The sequence below is a fragment of the Excalfactoria chinensis genome, chromosome 16, assembly GCF_039878825.1.
Source record: "Excalfactoria chinensis isolate bCotChi1 chromosome 16, bCotChi1.hap2, whole genome shotgun sequence".
Classification (NCBI taxonomy): domain Eukaryota; kingdom Metazoa; phylum Chordata; class Aves; order Galliformes; family Phasianidae; genus Excalfactoria; species Excalfactoria chinensis.
In genome coordinates this window covers 9,987,164-10,002,673 of record NC_092840.1, presented here as the reverse complement: position 1 = coordinate 10,002,673, position 15,510 = coordinate 9,987,164, and positions in this window count along the sequence as shown.

Here is a 15,510-nt window from a genome sequence, read left to right as displayed (position 1 = left end):
CTTAATCTCTCGTGCTGAATCAATGGCTGCAGAGAGGAGCAGGTGCCCTCAAGCTGCTTGCTCCCCTCTGCTGGGCTGCTGACTTGCAGTCAGAGGGTGTTTATGGCCCTATGGGATGCTTGCACTATGGGACGAGGGGCACAGCCAATACCTCTCCTGCAGCATCTTCTGCACTGCCATCCTGATCCACCACAGTATAAAGCTACCCTCTTCCCTCCTGCTTTAACCTGGCATGTGGAGCACCTCTTCTCTCTCTGTGTGGGACTCAGAATGCTCTGTGTGCTTTGGGTAAGGTCCTGCTATGAGGGGACTGTGGGATGGTTCAGATGTCCATCCAACTGAAGTTCACCCTGTTGAACCTGTCTCTGCTCCCCCCAGCACTGGGGCAGCTCTGCAGGTCCTGCATGGGATTTCCTTGGCTCTAAAGGAGGAAGGGGAAAAAAAAGGTTGGATTCTGTTTCCAAAACAGTCTGGTGTTTATTTCAGCAGCTGAAGCAGTAGTATTGAATCCTTTATTGAAACAAATTATTACTTGGTAACGACAGAAAAGGATTTCAAAACCTTTCCAGGATATCTGGAATATCACAAAAGCTCTGCAGATTTACAGCCTGAGACTGAAATCCCAAACCACTTCTGAATGGCTGGTTTAAAAAACAGCTTAGGAGAAGAGATGCCTAAACGTGCGTATTTTGTAGGTGGGTGAGCAGCAACCAAGTGTGGCATTTTCTGCCCCACAGAGAGATTTTACACCCAATGTGAGTCTGTCCCCAAGCAGCCGTGCCTGCTGTCTGATGGAGACCCCTGAGCTTTCACTTGATTAAACATTAAAGCCTCATCTCGCTTCAAGTCAGAATCCTTATTCCTTCCTTCTTGTCGAGGAGATTTACAGCCCAGCTCTAAGGGCAGCCTATGACGCCATGAAGTCATGGCGTAAGGCAGGACTTTTGAGCACCAGGGAGAGAAGCACCTCAAGCCTCTTCCCCAGACGTGCAGACCCTTGGATATTAAACCAACAAAAGGTGTCAAAGCACAACCAAGCTGCTGTGATATACAGTGCTCAGTAACCCCTTCTCACATTACATTTCCTAACCTCAGCCACTTCAATTCTGCGGCAGAATGAACCGTGAAGTGCTGCACCAGTGGATTTATAGTGGGTAAAGCTATCTGTGATTCATGAAACCCCCTGAGAAAATATTCCAGGGAGAGGAGTAAAATGCAGCTTTCGGATCTGTTTGGCTCATGAGAGTACCTTAACCCCAAGGTCTTGGTTCTCTCCTCAGCTCTTTGGCTTTTGAAGCAGTGGAGACCTTATGTTTTGCCGAGAAAGATGGACATTGGTTGGTGACACTTAACCTTTGGTGTCCTGTCCCTTGGGAGCTATTGATGGAACTTGAATTAATGCCTTTAAGCCATTCAGAGCACAGCTCAGCCCCTAGATTGCATGTTTTAACTAAATTGGTTGCAAAAAAGATCTGTCTAAATTGGCGTGAGCCCCTTTGTGTGAACACTCCTAAATCAGTTTAAGAGTGGCTGGTATTGATTTTAACTTAATGTGGTTTGTTACTGAAGTAAGATGGATCAATAGTGCTAAATAGGTGCAATTCTTGTCCTGTGCTTGCCATGTGAAACTTCATAGAGAAGACGAGCTCAAAGGGAAAACGATTTGTCCTACTGTTGCTTCCCAGTGAGCTTGCACCATTTCTGTGCCCAGCTGTGGAATTCTTCCCCTAAGGACTTTTTTGAATTGAACCTCTCACACGAGAACAGAGGAATCCTAAATCCAAATCCAATGCAGGATTTTTAGGAATGCAACTCTGTTTCTCTTACCACATTTACCTTTGCTCCAGCAGCTGGTGCAGGGAACAAGCACAGAGAGCAGCCCGGAGGGCCAGGCTGCAGGAAGGACTGCATTGGCTGTGGAGGGTGGCATGAGCTGGCTTGGCCATAGCACTTCTGCATGGCTTTGGGTGCTTAACCTCGCTTACCTGGTTGCTCTGGTAATCCTGATACACTTAGAGACTTTTCTGCATGGATGGGATGGAGGAGGGCACAGAACTGCCTCTGGGGAGTCCCTGGGTGCAAGCTTGAAGCCTTTCTACCACATGACCTCTGTGTTGAGTGAGAGGAGTGGAACCTTGGGTCCTATCACGAAACAGGGAGTAGAGAGTTGCTGTAATGAGAACCAGCTTGGTGTCCTTGTTAGGACTCAGTCTGAGAGCTGTTGAATCCAATGAGGATTTTTGCCTTCAACCTCTCTGTAACTGGCTCTTACTGTCAGCACAGTGGTTTTCCTTCTCATGCATTATGCATTGAGTTTTGCTTTCTCGTTGTCTTTCCAACACTTAGCTCAGTGCCCTGTTACTATAACTGAGTTTAGCTACTAAATCATAGAATCACAGAATTATCAAGGTTGGAAAAGACCTAGAAGATCATCTAGTCCAACCATTACCAATACTTCCCAGCTAAATCATATCCCTCAACACAACATCCAAACATTTCTTGAACACACCCATGGTTGGTGACTCCACCACCTCCCAGGGCAGTGCATTCCAGTGACTGACTACCCTTTCTGAAAAGTAATACTTCCTAATGTCCAGCCTGAACCTCCCCTGGCGCAGCTTGAAACCATTCCCTCTAGTTCTGTCACTGATTACACCCCCAGCTCACCACAACCTCCCTTCAGGAAGTTATAGAGAGCTATAAGGTCTCCCCTGAGCCTCCACTTCTCCAGGCTGAACAATCCCAGCTCCCTCAGTCGCTCCTCATAAGGCCTGTGCTCCAGACCCCTCACCAGCTTCATAGCCCTCCTCTGAGCGCATTCCAGGGCCTCGATGTCTCTCTTGCAGTGAGGGTCCCAAAACTGAACACAGTGCCGAGTACAGGGGGACAATTGCCTCCCTGTTCCTGCTAGTAACACTGTTATTGATGCAAGCCAGGATGCCGTTGGCCCTCTTGGCCACCCGGGCTCATGTTCAGCCGAGCATCAATCAGTACCCCCAGCTCCGTTTCCTCCACACAGTCCTTCAGCCACTCCGCCCCACGCCTATAGCGCTGCCTGGGGTTGTTGTGGCCAAAGTGCAGGACCCGGCATTTGGTCTTGTTGAACCTCAAATCTTTTATTTCTTTTTTACAAAAGCTTGTGTCCGAGGGCTGACTCTCAATAGATCGCAGCGAGGGAGCTGCTCCGCTACGTACGAAACCCCGACCCAGAATCAGCTCGTCTACGAATGATTTCGCACCGGGTTCCCCACCGACGTGTGGTACCCGGCGGGGGGGAGGCGGCGCCGCTTCCGGCCGCGCTCCGGTCCCGACCACGGACGGCGCTCCACACCGGCCGGGCCCCCTGCGTGGGGGAGCGGGGGGCGAGCCGGCCGGCTATCGTGAGCCCACCGAGGCGCTGCCACATCGCTCCGTTTAGGCGGGATTCTGACTTAGAGGCGTTCAGTCGTAATCCCACAGATGGTTGCCTCGCTGCAGTGGCTCCTCAGCCAAGCACACGCAGGATTACTAGTGCAACGACACATCATCTGTAGGGTTAAAACTAACGTGGCTTACGACGGTCTAAACACAGCTCACGTTCCCTATTAGTGGGTGAACAATCCAACGCTTGGTGCCAGAAGCAAGAGCCCCTCAGGGATCGCCCCCCCCTGCCTCACCGGGTAAGTGAAAAAACAATAATAAAAAATGTTATTTATTATAGCAGCTAACATCAGTTATGGATCCACACTGACCATCAGGGCCCCGTATTGATTCTCTTGCCACCCTGCTAGTGCAGAGCAAAGGCCTCCCTGTCCCATCAGCCTCACACTGCCTGTAGGCCACAGGGCTGTTTCCTGTCCCAGGGCTGGGCTGCTCTGTGCGCCTCTCTGTGTGCTGCTGCCATTGCAGCAGGAGCAGTGCAACTGCTCACACTGCTGGAAGGTTGTCTGTGTGTGAATGTTTGGCTTCCAGCAAGTCTCTGGTGGTGCTCCCCTTTCTGACTCTCCTGAGGATGTGCAATGGAGGTACCCTTGCATCAGCTCATCACCATGCATGTCTCAGCCAAAACCTCATTTTCATTCCATAAACAGTAAGTCTGTCAATTCACTTAACTGCATAGAAAACACCAAACAAGAAATAAAGCCCAATTAAGAACAAAGAAAAGGAAGAGGCTCAGGATAATAGATTGTTTGGGTAAGTGGTTTTGTCAACTCTGCTCGTGAGCACTTGCTGTGTGAATCTGCTGGCTCAGAGCTCTGGGATGATGGAGAAGATGGGGATTGCTTCCCAAATGCAGCCATGCCACCAGACCCCAGCTGGCTCTTTCTGTCCCACTGCTGAGCCATGAGGCAGGCTGCTGCTCTGCCTTTGCTGTGTCCCAAGGTGAGCACAGGCTGGGGATGGATGCTGAGCTTGGCTCCCATGTGCACAGTGCTACCTCAACTCCGTTGGGTGGCCTTCTGCCAGGCTGCTCCTGGGGACAGCTCTGTGCTAACAGATTTCTTGCGCGCTTTCCCTTGACTTTTCTCTTCCTTTCAAGAGATGACCACTTCAAACAACGGTTCTGCTTTCTGATGCATTAAGACTTGGAAATTTGCCATTCATCACAGCTGCGCGTTTGAGCTCTTGTGATTATTTTGGGAAGTGAACCATGGTGATTTGTGTGTATGTGTTTTATTGGCGAGCAGGATGTTCCCTATCTACCTCTCCCTGGCTGTCTGCATTTGCATTGGTTAATAAAATGGATAATGTTCAATGACTTTCTGATGGGTGAACAAGATTTGGCATACAGGATGTAGTAGCTTTTCATGAGGGCTAAAATTTCATCCGGGGAGATTGAACCCTCTGTGGCAGCCATACACAATCCATAATAACAGAAGCTTTTATCCCATCCATAATTGCTTTCATATAGAAAATGATTGCTGTAAGTTAACTTCATAATTCCAAATCAGTGGCTCTCAGTAGGATTTCAGATGCTTTAATTTGCCCTGAATTATCAGTAGGACTCATTGCATTTCATCTATGCTCTTTCCTGATTATGCTTCTTGTCGCTCTGACCCAAACTTTGCCTATTTAATTCCTCCCTCCCCCACTTGAAACAGACTAATTTCCAATGATACCCCAACAGTGATAATGATTCTGACTTGTGAACAAGGTGGACGGTAGGCTCTCCAGCTTTCTCTCTTGGCACCCAACCCTTGCTTTATCCCTGCAACTTGCTGCTGGCACAGCAGTCTACCAGTGGGGTGATATTAAACCAAGCTGGGCAAAGGTAGCAGCGACTCCTGGGCTGGACCACAGTATGGCTCCTCCTGCAAGGAGGACCAAAGGACATCACTCCAGGCTTTGCATGTGCCCAGCACGTGGTGATTTCCTGGGTACGGTGCTAGATGTGTTGTAACGTCATGGGCAGCATGGGTGCAATGCAAGTCTGGGGCATCTCCCTAATGAGGGCAGTGTGAGCAGCTGTGCTGTGTGACAGTCCCCAAATGAGCAGGGTGGCCACTCCCCACCTTCTGGCAGCAGCCAGCTTGTGTGATTGTGAGTGGCAGCAGATGAAGGGATTGCATTACAGCTTGTCTTGAGAACTGTACGTCTGTGTCAGCTCTCTGCTAAATCAATAAACAGGATGCTGAAGGAAAAATACTTTTAGGCTTCTTATGTCTTTATGTATCAAACTGATTGGGCAAGGAGCAGCTCGGATGGTAGCAGGGCTTGCAGTGTGTCTGGATGCTGGATTTTGTCAAGTCATGGGTAAGGTCTGGGCCTGGGCAATGCTGGGTGTGCTCCAGACTGCAGGTTCCCCTGGAGAGGAGGGTAGCTGTGTGGGCTCCTTTTCAGTGGTAGCTTTACTGTGCAATTTGGATAAAAGTCTTCAACCAAAGAGCCTGAGGTACAGCATCAAGAAGTAGGGAGAGATCACTTTGCATGTTCCAACAGACTAACAAATTACCTATGGAAATGTACTTGAGAATATTCCTTAGTATTTGGATTTCAGCAGTTGTTTCAGTGTATATGCCCCTGGGCTGTGAAGGTAAAAGGACTTCACTGAACTGCTTTGAAATGCTCTCTGGCACCTACAAGAGGCATTTACCCTTTAAAAAGTGAAACTTGCAAGTCAGAACGCCACTAAGTGCAGTCTGAAAACAAAATTGCACCCCTGCAGCACAGCTTGGAGTGATGGAGTGCCTGCCTTATCCGGACAGTCTCAGCTTAGAAACATTTCTGTGACTGGAGTGGACAAAGTCCCATCTACTGTCTATAATGTGGGCATGTCCATGCTGTGCAATGGGACACTGAATGTGCTGGTCCTACCCCTAGACCCAAATCAGCTCCTTCTATGCTTTGAAACCCTTAAAAGTGCTGCTTTAGTAGAGCCTGGGCGCTGTGGTTCCTTAATGTATTTGCAGTGTGTTTGACACAGAACATGGGCACTCTCCAGGAGCTGACCCTGAATGTTTGGCATCCTTTATCTTCCAGTGTGATGGATGATAGCAACATCTCTAGTCTTGACCTTGATGCTGAAGCCACAGAGGAAATAGGAGGAATAAGCTGTCATTGCACATCACACAGTGACCACTGAGTTTGGTGTGGCAGTGGGGGGCAACAAGTTGGGTAGGGTTGAAGCTGAGTGCTCAGAAAAGATTCTTGAATTTGAAGCACAAAGTGCCAGCAAGCAGAGGCAACTGAGAACTGCTGGCTTTTCCAGCTGCGTTTACATCTTGGCTGAAGACAGCAGCCAGCTGTTGGGAAGTGTGTGGCTATACTGGAGCATCTCAGCTCTCCCTGCCCTTTGGAAGGGGTTGAAAGCAAAGAAGGGCCAGGCAAGCACCCTGGTTTGCTGAGAGGCAGTTGCACAGAGGGAAATAAATCTGCTCCACCAAGTGAGGCAACTAGTTCTGCGGGTTTATAAATGCTCCAATTGAGTGTTTTGACATGGCAGTCAGATATAGTTAATCTTTCCCTTGACCTCCCGATACCAGAGCGCGGGCTGAAACCGCTAGTTAAGCACGTCCGTCTCCTGTTGTACCATTTGCGCTCCAGCGCACCGCCTAATCAAGTGTAATATATCTCTGGGTAAAACACACACAGTGCTTTTCACAGCTATTTAAACAAAAAACAGACCTCGGTGCATTAGTTATGTGTGCAAGCCACAGAGAATTGTTGCTCCCATGGTTTAGAAAGAAGTTGGATGGGCTGGGTGTGCTCCGAAGAGGAGGCGTGAGAAAGGTGTGGGAACGCTCTGCACGGCTGCCTGGATATGGAAATACCCCTCTGCTGGGTGTGGGGTCCTGAGCCTACATGCAGGCCTGGGACCTGGGGGGAGGTCGGGAGGACCCTGGTGTGCTGGGTCTGCTCAGGTGGTTGGTGCCTCCTCTGGTGAGCACAAGTCTTGATCTTAGTGGTCTTCTTCAATCTTAGTGATCCCGTGACCCTATGACCCATTTGCTTTTGTTTGCTTGGATGGGTATGGGAATACTTAGACAAAGGATACGTTGAAGGTTGCACTGCTTTTAACAGCATATAACCATGCTGTGTCAGAGGGTGCCTGTGGAAAACCACCAAGGTGGGTACATAGGCCACATCCCCATAGAGGTGAAGGAGATGTTGCTGAAGGCATTTTGTGTTGGTCTGATGCAAACAGCTTGCATATAGCTCGTGGCTTTGGAAGGTGAAGCCTCTCTAAGGAGCCGGGGAACTGATCCAGGAGTCTTCAAAACAGAGTGGCCCATAAGACAACCAGGAAAAAGGAAATAATTTGGGAGACTGAAGAAACGGGAGAAGTAAATATATGTATATATAAATAAAATAATAAACAGTAATAGTAAATAATATGTATATTAGCATTAATCCAAACACTGGAAAGGCTTGCAAATGAGCTGGTTACACCAACGATGCAAAAAAGTCTGTGACTTCTGAAAGAAAGCTTTGAAGTGATCTCCAGATGCTGAGAAACACCGGTCTGGGCGACCTCTTGGTAGCACATCAAGCTTTCTTTTTGCTGTGATACTTCGCTAGCTTTTCCCCCAGAGGACCTCAGATGCTTTCTGCTGTATTTTCCTAGCCTCCTGTTTGATCTCCATAGGACATCAGTGAGGATTTGTTGACATGTCTCTGACACCTGACAAAACTTCTATTTGGGAACTCAGAGCATCTCATCCCATTAAACACTGAGAGACTGCACAGCTCAGAATGAGATGCATCCTCACCCAGCAAAAGTCCCAAACGCTTAAGTGTGAGGTCCCCTGGGCAGCTCAATGCATAAGTTCCATGCAATGGCAGTAGTGGCTCCCTTTTGAAGCCTCGTTCTCATAAGCCCATCCATGATCCCATGCCTCTATCCCTTCCTCTCGTACCTGCAGCAGCAGTCTTCCTTCTGTATGCCTATTAGCATTCAGGGCATGCTGCAGTAGCAGCTCTGTGGCACCGTGTTAACCGTACTGATAAATCTTGTGTAAAAACAACACTCCACAGTGCCATTATCACACCTTCTGCCTGGGAACACCAAAGCCTGACACATGCATGGCTTGATCCTTGCTGCAGCCAGGCTGGTTTCATGACGTGGAGCTGCGGTGCCGCTTCTGTCCCTGTGATTTTAGCAAAATAAATGTAGATTTGAGAGTCCCACATCGCCACAGTGATGCCCTGGCCCTGTGTTTTGTTGATACAGGGTTATCACATGCTGCATACAAGGGGCAACCTCTCACTTCCAGAGCCAGTGGGGCCGTGTGGTGCCCCCACTGAGAATAGGGCTGGGTGCAGGAGGAAAGGCTGTAACAGCACCTTGAAGACTATCTTCCATGCAATGAAAGGTAATTGGATGCCCTTGTAAAACCCAGTAGCAACGGACATGGGAACCAGTCAGTGCTACAACTGGGTACTGAGGCTGTGCTGAGTGCTACAGAATTGCTCTGTGTGGTACATTAAAGGCTACAGTTTCTCTCAGATGTATTTATTTCCCTTAATGCTTTGAATTCCAAGCAGTAGGTACCTGTTATTAATTCCTTTTCCGTGTGGTCTGCAGTACCTTCTGTTGGAGGACTGTGATGGAAAATTTCTATCACCAAGTCACAGAATAATTCAGGTTGTGATGAACCTCTGGAGGTCAGGAAGTCCACCTAATGCTCAGAGCAGGGCTGACCTCTGCATTATGCCAGATTGTGATTTAAATGTGGTGACATTTATATAGCAATCATCATATATAAAACTCAAGCGTGACGGTTTGTTATTTGGTCTGGCTCTTCTGAATGAAGGGATAGCTGGAGAAAACAGACAGGGGTTTCTGTGGTTGGTGTCTGGATGACAATGTGACCGTCACTGCCCAGGGATGTGTTATCCCATGGCTCCACCACGAGTGGTGTGAGGGCTTCAGTTGGTGCAGGAGGGCTGCAGCTCCGGGGCACTTTTGGAACCATCGCGTGTATCACTTGTGTGTCACTTGACAATTAGAGCAAACGGTGCTGCAAGGAACACAATAATTAGATCTGACAATAGCAGTGAGACGCAGCTTTAGAGTAATCTGTTTGGGGAGGGAAAATATTGTTTCCATTGTTTGCTTCTTGGCTTTCACTTTAAAATTAGGCATAGGTTTCCAGCTCTTGTGTGGGAGCAGACGTGCTTCTGGTGTCTAATAACGGTTCTAATAAGCGAGTATTTTAGGTGCTGCTGCTGTCGGTGTGAGCTGGGGAAAAATTGCTGCATTTCTTCAATAATTTGAGAATCTTCTGCAAAGCTTTCCCCAAGGTGGGTACATCTGGCTCTGCTGTTTTTTCTCCACCCAGGTGCTGAACACACTTACAGCTCTAAAACCCCAAACAGCCCCAGGGTAGAATATGTTTAGAACCTAAGAATTCTCTTAATTTACTCCTGTTATCAAGGGCCATGCTAGAACATGCCAGCTTTTATACAGTGAAATCCACTGTATAAACCTACCAGTATGGATTGCTTGTTTCCTTTAACACTGAATATGGCACTTATTACTCATGTGGTACAAACAGTATGCTCAGTCTGGCGGAATTGTCTTACTGATGATACCAATCCTTGATCATCAGTTTTGTGGCCTCATAAACCCAGAACATGAGGTGCTCCCCTTGGCAGCAGTGAATGCTGTCAGCTTGTGTTGCATGGTCATATTTGACACATCAGGTGTCTGGGAGGGGCAGTTCTGCTGTGACCTGTTTAATCCCAGAGCAGAGCTGTGGTCACCCCCTGTGTAATCCAACCTTGATGTGTGAGGTCCTATAATGGTGGCTTTATATTGGCAGTATTTGTAAAACACAGGAAACTGAGCTGATGGTCTTCTGGATGGTGTCACTGTGTGCTGTGAGTGGCTCTGATGTTGCTGCTGCAGCATTTGCACGTTGCTTGGGATGAAGGATTAACAAATGATGGATTAGCCAAATGAATGCCTGCTATGTCAGGAGGACTTTATGTGAGGTTCAGTTTAAGATGATGGATTTATTATTTATTGTTTATTTGCTGTTGTGTGTCAGTAAGTGGTTCTCCCTGATGTCATGATGTATGGTAGCTGCCTGTGGTTGAGCTGCTATATGTGAGGGTCATCATTTCTGTAATTAACCCCATTTTTCATGGTCTTTTAATACCAGTACATTAATTTGCATCGGCCTGGGATATGACAAAGCAATGCATTTGTTTGTTACGTTTTCTTACGCCAAAGAGCTCCAAGACATAGGACAATGACTACAGGCTTTTAGGATACCAACATCCATGTGTTTCAGCTGACTACCTGCTGCTGAGCTTTTGTGACCCACAGCTATTTTCAGGAAGAGATGCAATCCACAGAGGTGCCAGCAATGCCTGCTTTAAAAGGGGCTGTGAAGTGTGGGGCTCTGCATTGATAAAGCAGTATCACTCCTGCAGCCAGAGGCAGGCACCTGCACCATGCATGGAGCGGCAGGGCCCTGGATCTCCCATGCAGTCAGTTGCAGTTTTGCTCCCAATATCCCCAGCCTTATGGCTTGAATCAGAGCCTCAAGGCTGGCAGGGGGCCCTGCTTAGTGGTACCCTGGGGTAATCATTTCCAATGGAGAAGCAGTGTGTTTTAATCTTTACAAATGTATCTAGATAAGCCGGGAGACAGGATTATCATTTGCATTACAAGGAAAGGGTGAAAAAGCCCACACCGTGGAGCACTGCTGTACTGCCCTTGGCCTTTCCTTCAGCAGTGGTCTTTCTCTGTATCTTGCTCTGTAGAATTAATGCGATATAAACTCTGAATGCTAAAGTGATCTATTCATTTTCATTAGCTTCCTCATTGCTTGTGGCCGGTGATGAAGCACAGTGCTGGGGACAGGGGCTGTTTGTTTCCCAGCACGAGGTGCTGCACCTCCTGTGAGATGTCTGGGTACAGCAGCTCAAGGTCGGGGTGTGGAGATGAGGGAGCAGCGCTGCTCATCATCCTTGCCCTGACCATGAGGATGTGAATGGGGGAGAGGCAGCTGAGACTGGAGGCAGAGAACTGCGCCCTGCTCGGTGATGTTGTGTGAGATGTGGGGGATGAATCACTCCTGTGGCAATCTTCTCTGCTGGCAGGTTCCCGAGATGTTCGGCTGCGCTGTGTGCAGTGTGTACTTGAGGAAAAGGGAGAAGGGATGTTCTCTGAATCAGGGGAGAGTGACGCACAGAGACATTTTCAGGGGAATAATTTGCATATGCATTCCCTTTCTAAAAATATCGGTCGCAGTGTTGCCTCTATTTTTGAGCACAAGGCTCCCTGGGCTGGTAGGTGGAGAGTACTGTGAATCTTCACTCACATTGATCCAAATACCAAAAGGTCCAGCAGGGCCACAACGTGGGCAGCCCATGGGGAGAGCCTGGAGGCATCTTCAGGGCAGGGGTGGAGGGAGATGGTCCCACTCAACCCGGTGTGGGGTCAGAGAATACCCTTCTCTTCTTCACTCAAAGCAGTTCCTTCTTGTGCCCTTTTTTACACCCCTTGGCACCCTACCCAAGTGTGGTCCCAGTCTGAAGGCTGTGTGTGATGTCCCTCCTGGGAGTGAGAAGGGACTTCAGGACCACCCTCCTCCTGAGATGCTTGAGGCAGAACCTGTGTCTTCACTTCATAACAAATTAAGGAACTCGGTAGAAACACACATTTATCTTGAACTTCTGTCATGTAACATCCTACAGAAACAAAGCAGGAGTGCTTTGATGTAGCTCCAGCCAGCCCAGGTCTTACAACTGTGATTTATGTAACCTTTGGAGGAGAGAAAAGGTGCAATCTGGCCACTGGTGAACATAAGCTGGGAATAAAACAGGAGTTGTTGTCACATAGAGGTGGTGTGGGTACAGAGCGGGTGTGGGTCACTTCACTTGGAGGGGTTTGTAGCTGTGTGGCTCTGTGATGGTGGCAGATGATACCTCTGCTGGCTGGGAATGGGTGCTGTGGGCCCTTCTTGCATCCCGGTGTGCATGGCTGTGCCCATGCAGAAAGTCTGCATGGTGAAGGTGTGGTGAAGAGCAGTTGTTACTCAGGGTAAGGATGGCCAATCTGAAATCAGGCAGATGTTGGCAGAGGAGCGAGGAGAAAGCCCAGGGCTGTGCTGGCAGTGAGGGAGAGGGCTGGAAGGTGGCAGAACTCACAAAGCTTTTCTCTTTCCTCTGACAGTTTTGTTAGTACACTCAGGAAGTCCCATTAACACCCACTCACTCCAGGAACGCATGTTTTGCACCTCACTGTGTCTTCTATGAAAAGATGTTACTGAGGAAACAGGCTGGCACTTCCTTGAAATGGCGTGGTGGAGCAACGACGCCCTGAGCAAGCAAACAGCCGGCAGAGCAGGGCTGAGGCACTGTGCTCCATGCAGAGCCGGCTGTGGGATGGCACTGAGTGCATGGGGCCCAACCAAGGCATGGTGCTGCAAAGGGTGAGCACGGCCGGGGAGCTGTGAGGGCAGGAGAGTGATGGGAGCGATCCATATTGGCTGCATGGAGGAGTAGGAGAAATAGCAAGCAAAATGGGAGGCAGCCCGCCTCCTCGGTCACATCCAGTGTTTCTCTAAGTGTTGCTGTTTTTTTATTTCTGCATCCCGTGAAGCTTTTTGATTTGTTTCCATCTGTTCGGTATAGATCACTTCTGCAGTTTACTTAAAACACAAATACCCTTTATGAATCTCTACAGATGGTTTTCAAAGACTTATAGAAAGACAACGATAAGATCAAGAAAATCTTGAGTGTTCGCCTCGGGGGGAAAAAATGGGACAGTCGCTTTGCCTTGCAGCTGCAAGCCACGTCAAATCAGACACTTTGATATCTTTCATTTTCCGTCTGAAGTCTACATCTGAAAGGCAGCCTGGCTTATTTCAGTCAATGCGCAATTTTTGTTAGTTGGGGCTCTTTCTCAGCTTCTAAAAAAGATGCTCATTTGCATCGCAGAACAAAGACGGCACTTTCCCCCCCCCCCCTCTGTAACTCAGCGTGCCTTCTCCTGCAGCTCATCACGCTGCAGAGTGCGTGTGGGGCGTGAGTGCTGCCTCAAGCCTTCCCTCCCACCCCTCTGGCCATGCCTCCATGTGGTTAAACCCCCAGATCATCTCCCAGGGAAACCACGTGAAGCAGGACGGCTGCTGCATTGCTGCTGTTCTTCATCTGCCCTTAAACATTCTGGAGGTGTATTTCATAGTTCATACCTCTTCAGGTCATCTATTTCTGTTCATCTGTGACCCAGGGCTCTGGTCAGGGCATTGAGCTTGGTAACGTTCAAAAGCATCCAGGCAAAGCTCTTGGGTGCATGATCTGAGCTCTGGGAGGTCCTGTGTGGAGCCAGGAGTTGGACTCTGTGATCCTTACGGGTCCCTTCTGACTTGGGATGTTCTGTGATTTGTAGTGGTGTTGGGCACATCCCAAAGCCAAATCAAAGGGAGCATTCCCCTGGGTGCTCAGAGACACAGACATGGGTTCTTGAAGGTCAGCTATGGACAGAATCAACACGTTTGCAGAAACTGGAGTCTTTGCACTGCAGACAGGAAACTGGCATAAAAAGAGGACACGTTCACCTTAAAAGCACAGCGTGTGCTTCATTACTAAGAGCCTATGGTTAAAAAAAAAACAGCCATGTAGGATTCATGCACGTTAGCACTGGACTTTATGTGCAAAGACAAGGTGTGTATTGTTTGCCCAATTAAAAAGATAAAACCTGTAGACCACAGTCAGCGAAATGAGCTGTGAAATGAGTGATGACTCGCTGAACAGGCAGGTGCATGCACAAAAGCATATGCAAACTGTTCTACTTATCTAAAGACAGGTTTATTGCCTGGTCATCAATTTACACTGAAGTTGCTTCATAAATTCGTGACCTGCCTTTGTGCCGCGCTCTGGGATAAGCCGTAAAGGAAACAACATTGCCTGTGCTTCTCTTGATTTTGGGGGTGGATAATGAGGGCTTGCTGTGAACCTCGCTCCCAGCCATGAGGAGCTGAGCTGCGGAGCCATGGCTGGGTGGTTCAGCTTGTTTCTCTGGATGCCAGCAGTGTTAGAGCGTAAGGTGTCTGAAAGATATGGATTTTTATTCTGACAAAATGCAGGCTTGGAGCAAATAGGTGAGGTTTGCAAACACGGTGCTGAGCTCAGATTGGGGAAGCTGTGGTCCCTTTGGGCTGTGTCCTCCTGCCTACTGCTGTAGCCCCAGCAGTGCACTCTGGGCAGAGGGGGTGGTGGGAGGGCAAGTCCTGATTTTAAACCTCAGTAGCAGCAAATCCTATGAATTGATGTGAAACACACCTGTACATACATTAATAACATGGACCTCATACTTTCAGGGCTTGTAATAACTTATTATTTCACATGTGTTATTTTATCTGTCAAAAGAACCTCTGCTTCTGACAGATAGGTGAAAACTGCCATTAAACTCAATGAAAACTCCTATTTTTCTCTTGATTTTGCATTTATTGTCTGCAGCAATATGCTGTGCTATAGCCTTTGAGAAAGTGATGTGCCATCTCTATAGTTTGTTCCTGGCCACTGCAGGCTTTTGATGGAGAGGAGTTATGACCCCAGCTGTAAAATACCGTATGGTGTTTGTAATGCAGGGATGTGGTTCTCATAATGAATTAAATTAATCTATGAGTTAAAATGCAGCACCGTGTCCCCTGCTCCCAGCAGCTGTGTGTCCATGTCCCCCTGCCCTTTGCTGTACAGAGTGGCATCACTTTGGCTTGGGTTGGCTCCATCTGGCATCTTGTGATGGCTCAGAGCAGTGCGGGTGCTGCAGGACAAGGTGGTTAGTGGGCATGGTGGGGTGGGCTGGGGTTGGACTGGATGATCTCAGTGGTCTTTTCCAACCTTAACTGATTGCGAGATTTCAGGGCAGACAAAATGTTCTGACTGCAGCAAGAGGAGCTGCCTGATGGCAGGGCATTCATCTGAGGACACAGTTTGTGAGCTGAAAATTTTACTTTGTGCCCTTCTTCTCCTGCCCTTTGCAATAGGGAACTGACCCGTGCAGTCATCAGTTCATCTCTCCACATGCAAGAAAGCTGTTTGCAAAATCTATCCTTAGCTTTCAGTACCTTT